General features: G+C 37.4%; 1 protein-coding gene across 4 annotated transcripts in view; it reads left to right on the forward strand.

The window, feature by feature from the left end:
* Positions 1–6,181, forward strand: part of ATL2 (atlastin GTPase 2) — a 56,966-nt gene that overhangs the window by 33,446 nt on the left and 17,339 nt on the right. The gene's annotated exons all lie outside the window — the stretch shown is intronic.

The raw sequence follows: 6,181 nt of genomic DNA on the forward strand, positions 1-6,181 counted from the left end.
AAAAATTTTTTTTTTTTTTAACGTTTATTTATTTTTGAGACAGAGAGAGACAGAGCATGAACGGGGGAGGGTCCGAGAGAGGGAGACACAGAATCCGAAACAAGCTCCAGGCTCTGAGCTGTCAGCACAGAGCCCGATGTGGGGCTTGAACTCACGAACTGTGAGATCGTGACCTGAGCTGAAGTCGGACGCTTAACCGACTGAGCCACCCAGGCGCCCCTCACTTAGCACTTTTAAAGGTTTGTGTTGTAGCATTATCATGTTTCATTCCTTTTTAAGACCTGATAATCTTTTGTATAGATATACCACATTTTATCAGTTAATGGATATTTGGGTTTTCCACCATTTGGCTTACAATGCTATAATTATATGAATATATACTAATATATAATATTTCACTAATTATAATACATTAGTATATAATCATGTTAATGAAATGAGATAAGGATCTAGCTTCAGTTCTCTTATATCTGCTTATCCAGTTGTCCCAGCATTTGTTGGAAAGATTATTCTTTCTCCATTGAATGGTCTTGGCACTTTTGTTGAAAATTAGTTGATCAAACTAATTTCTGGACTCTCAATTTTATTTTTGGGCTCTCAGTTTTATTTCATTGGTCTATATAGGTCTGTTCTTATGCCAGTACCATACTGTCTTGATTACTGTTGCTCTGTAGTAAGTTTGTAGTAAGTTTGTCTATTCTTGGCCCCTTGCAATTCCGTATGAATTTTAGATTTAGCCTGTCAGTTTCTATGGGAGGTTAGCTGGGATTGTTGGTGATTGGGTTGAACATGAAAGATCAACTTGAGGAGTATTGCCATCTTAAGTGTTCCAGTTCATGAACATGGGATGTTTTTCCCTTTATTTAGATCTTTATAGTTTGCAGAGTATGTGTTACTTCTTTTGTTAAATTTATTCCTTTTTTGATGCTTTTACATTTGGAATTGTTTTCTTAATTTCATTTTCAAGATCATTCATTGCAAGCTTATAGAAATACAGTTGATTTCTTTTATGTTGATCTTGTATCCTGCAACTTTGCTCAATTCCTGCATTAGTTCTGATAGTTTTTTAGTGTATTCTTTAGAGTTTTCTGTATACTAGATCATGTCACCTGTAAATACAGTTTTAGTTTTTCCTTTCCAATCTAAGTACCTCTACTCTCTCTTTGAAGTACCTCTGGCTAACTGTCCTGGTTAGAACCTCCAGTACAATGTTGAGTACAAGTGGTAAGACATCCTTACTCTTTTCTTAATCTTCAGGGAGGAAGCAGTGAGGTTCTCACCATTATGTATGACTTCAGCTGTAGGAGTTTTTTTGAAGTTCCTGTTTATTCGTAGTCTGTTGGGAGGTTTTTTGTTTGCTTGCTTTTGTTTCTTGTTTGTTTTTTTTTTTTTTTTTTTTTTATCATGAACGGATGTTGGATTTTGTCAAATGCTTCTTATGTATCTATTGATGAACATGTGATTTTTCTTAGCTTCTTGATATGATTGATTATATTGTTAATGTTTTAAATATCGAGTCCATCTTGCATCCCATGGAATAAGTCCCATTTAGCTGTGGTGATAATTCTTTAATAAATGTTGTTAGATTTAACTAGCTAATGTTTTGTTGAATATTTTTACATATGTGTTCATGGGATATATGGATCTGTAGTTTTCCTTTCTTTTAATGTCCCAGAACTTTTTTACCTTCCCAAACTGAATCTCTGTACCCATGAAACTCCCATTTTTTCCCCTCCCCTTCCATGGACCATTTTCTTCTGTCTCCATGAGTTTAGCTACTCGAGGTACTGCATATGAGTAGAATCATAAGGTATTTGTTATTTTGCGGCTAGCTTACTTTACTTAGCATAATGTCTTCAAAGTCAAGGACATCTTTTAACTAAGTTTTTAAAATTCTTAGGACGTACCTAGGTTAATAGACTTGTCCTTTGTCTGAGCTTGTGACTTGGGTCAGTCATAATGTTATCTATTTGTGTAGCCCTAAAGGGAGGAATTGGACATGGGGGTAGGTAAGATGTGAGACAGTTTTAAACTGTTTTAAGACTCTAATGCTTCTTAATTTGTTCTAGAACTTGCGGAGTATTCTTACATATTTTAAGTGAAAACACTAAATGATGCTTGGTGGTCAGAATGTGTATATTTTTCTATCCACTCATTTGGGTGTTATTAATAACCTACCTCCTAAATGAGGTAGATTTATAAGATTAAGATTTTCTTTTTTTTTAATTTAAATCCAAGTTAGTTAACATGTAGTATAGTAATGGTTTCTGGAGTAGGATTTAGTGATTCATCACTTACATACAACACCCAGTGCTTATCTCAACAAGTGCCCTCCTTAATGCCCATCCCACATTTAACCCATCCCTCCACCCAACACCTCTCCGGCAACACTCAGTTTGTTCCCTGTATTTAAGAGTCTCATATGGTTTGCCTCCTTCTCTGTTTTTATCTCATTTATGCTTCCCTTCCCCTATATTCATGTTTTGTTTCTTAAATTCCACATATGAGTGAAATCATATATTTGTCTTTCTCTGACTTGTTTCGCTTAGCATAATACACGCTAGTTCCATCCATGTTGTTGCAAATGGAAGATTGCATTCTTTTAAAAAAATTTTTTTTAACATGTATTTGTTTCTGAGAGACAGAGACAGAGCACGAGACGGGGACGGGCAGAGAGAGAGAGAGAGACAGAGACACACACAGAATCTGAAGCAGCCTCCAGGCTCTGAACTATCAGCACAGAGCCTAATGTGGGGCTCGAACCCAGGAACCGTAAGATCATGCTCTGAGCTGAAAACAGATGCTCAACTGACTGAGCCACCCAGGCTCCCCTTCATTCTTTTTGATCGCCGAGTAATATTCGCCATTGAATATCATACCACATCTTCTTTATCCATTCATCAGTCGATGGACATTTGGGTTCTTTCCATAATTTGGCTATTGTCGATAGCGCTGCTGTAATCATGGGGGCGGGGCACATACCCCTTCCAATCAGCATTTTTTTATCCTTTGGATAAAGTTTACCTAGCTGTTGTTTCACTTTGTTACCAAGGAATGTTATCTTTCCTATGGTGAAGTAAGAATTTGTGTCTTACTATTTAGAGTAGGTAGGGGTTCTTATGTTGATAATTACATTGGTAAGTCTTTTTGGCAAGGGCTTATGTTTATTTGTGGTATTTGAAGTTTGGGTGTTTTCAGATTACTTTTTACCATTGAGGTTTATTCTAAAAGATCTTCCCTTTTAATTTTACTGGAGGACTGATTATTTTTGGAATTTTGAGTTTTAAGGCTTTTTTTTTTTGCCTCCACAGTACTAAATGGTACCAGATTACTATTTTTCAAGTTCTTAGATTTGTTTTTAGTAATTTACGACAAATAGTATCAGTGAGTCTGCTTCTAGAATTAACTAGAATGCTCCTGGAGGGGCAGGAATGTTTGTTATCATGCACTGCTGTATCCCTAGAACCTAGAACAGTAGCTGGCACATGGTAGGGTGTTCAGTGAATACTTGTTGAGTGAATGTATGAACACATTTTATGTAAGTTATCAGTATTTAGTATGATACAGAGATAGACTTCTTAACTTCAGGTTTAAAAATAGCAAAACTTATTAGTCTGGATTAGCTAGCTCTCTGATTTGCCTTTTCTTTCATCCTTTTATTGACTGATCAGATCAGTTACAGGGTAAACTAAAAAAAGATGGTAATAGATTTTTTTTTTTATGAGACACTAATTTTTTTTTTTGAGACACCAGTTTTTTTTGTTTTTTTCGTTTTTTTGTTTTTTAAGTTTAGGTTTGAGAGAGAGTGAGCACACGTGAGTGGTAAGGGGCAGAAAGAAAGGGAGAGAGAGAGGCGGGGAATCCCAAGCAGGCTCTGTGCCGACAGTGTAGAGCCCATCGGGGGGGCTTGAACTCACCAACCATGAGATCATGACCTGAGCTGAAATCAAGAGTTGGATGCTTAACTGACTGAGCCACCCAGGCACCCCTGAGACACCGATTCTTTTTAACGTTTTAGAGAGGGTCAGATTAACAAACGTGTTAGCCTATGATTTCAATCATCTCTACTTCTTGAAGTTTATTTTTACGGTCTTGTCTGTGTAATTATTTTGAAGAATAGTAAAAGGGATATTTCTTCCATATTTCTTACTTATGCTCAAAAAGGAACACATTGAAGCTTAATAACTAAAATTTCTTATGTATTCATTTATTGAATAATGTTTCTTTTTGAGAGAGCAAGTGCAGTGCATGAGCAGGGGTGAGACAGAGAGAGAGGGAGACACAGAATCTGAAGCAGGTTCCAGGCTCTGAGCTGTCAGCACAGAGCCCAGTGAGGGGCCCGAACTCATGAACCGTGAGTGAGATCATGACCTGAGCTGAAGTCGGACGCTTAACTGACTGAGCCACCCAGGTGCCCCTAAAAAAATTTTTTTTAACATTTTATTTATTTTTGAGAGAGAGCGTGTGTGTGCATACAAGCAGGGGAGGGGCAGAGTGGGGGACAGAGGATCTGAAGCAGGCTCCACATTGACAGTATTGAGTCCAGTGCGGGGTTTGAACTACCAACCACAAGATCGTGATCTGAGCCAAAGTCAGACACTCATCCAACTGAGCTACCCAGGCACCCCTTGAACAAATATTTTGAGTGCCTGCTACAAGTCAGTAATTGTCACGGAAATGTGGTTCTATGTTTTGAGGAAAAAAACAGACAAAACTTCCTTCTTCATGGAACTTATTTATCTTATTTCTCTATATCCTATATGAGAATATAAGTAAAATGTAGAATGAAAACAGATGTCTCTAACAGGGTAGATTCTTTTAAGTTATTTACGTAGGTTGGACCTTTTAAAAATAATCAGTTTGTTTAGTGCCACTTCAACATTGTTAGCGGAATGAGAATCCACATGTGAGAGCCAAAAATGGGCTGAGATACTTTGGTAGGAGCAGTTTGGTAAACAGGTGGAATTTATAGCCTGTGCTCTTAAGACTCACACAAGAAGTGCAGTGTAAAGCTGTGTAAAGATAACCATCTGTAGTTATAATATTCTTTAAGAGTTCAGAAAAGTTGGGAGTTTCTTGAATTGCTGGCTCAGTTCAAGCAGAGAACAGGTAGAAAAGATAGAGCTATACTAAACAACTTAAATATTTGGGAATAGCGACCTTTTTGGTATGGTAGCAACAGGAATTATGTGTGTGTGTTAGGGGGACTATCGGGAATATTGGGAGCAGAGATAGGAAAAGTAAAGGTTGGTTATGTTCAACAGATCTCCAGATAGTTCTATAGGTAAATGAAGAACTACAGATGGCTTTTTTTTAGGACAGTAGCATGATTCCATCGCTTGTTGGGAAAATTAAATGACTACGGAAGAATGCGTTGGAGAATACAGCATGGAGGTGTAAGAAAATCTATTTGGAGCATCCAAAATATAGTCCAGGGGCACAGCCCCCACTGGGCTTGTTTAGGGCGTACCGTTAATCTTCTAATCCCCGTGAAGAGTCCCTTCTGAAGCACAGGTCCTTAGTATATAGTGTGAATGGAGTTGTGCTATGAGGCAGCCTTGTCACCAACAGAGAGATGAGGGCCTTACGTCGAAGGTTCTGAAAGGTGAAGAAGAGAATTTTGTGATTGATAAAGTTGGTAACCTACTGGGGATGGGAGTTTTGTGGAATAATTACAGATGGTTGGAAGTTTAAGGCTGATCTTCACATTAGGTGGTGGCCTGGACAACACTTTTTTTCCCCAACCTTATCTGTTTTTCATAAATTTCTACATCCCTCGTTGGGCCTACCTTAAACATCTTTACTCCTAATTTGAGTTGTTTTTGTTATTTGTTTTGAACTATGTATCTAAGCTTGTCAGAAGTATTTCTGAAACAAAGGAATTTTTCCTATGGGGTACTTTGAGTAAAGGTTGTATGGGCTTTAAGTATGCAAAAGTATAGAGGTCTTGATATCTGTCAAAGGTACTCATGTATTATGTCCAAGATATACTTTTCCAGATAAATTATCTTACAAGTATTTTAATTTTCATATTATTTCACAATTTTTAATTAGAACCATTTGGCCCTGTGATTTTATTTAATTTAGTTTAATTTATGTTTTTTTAAGTGTTTGAGAGCGAGCGAGTGTGAGCAGGGGAGGGGCAGAGAGAGAGAGAGAGAGAGAGAGAGAATCCCAAGCA

The sequence above is a fragment of the Panthera leo genome, chromosome A3 (genome assembly GCF_018350215.1).
Source record: "Panthera leo isolate Ple1 chromosome A3, P.leo_Ple1_pat1.1, whole genome shotgun sequence".
NCBI classification, from domain to species: Eukaryota; Metazoa; Chordata; class Mammalia; order Carnivora; family Felidae; genus Panthera; species Panthera leo.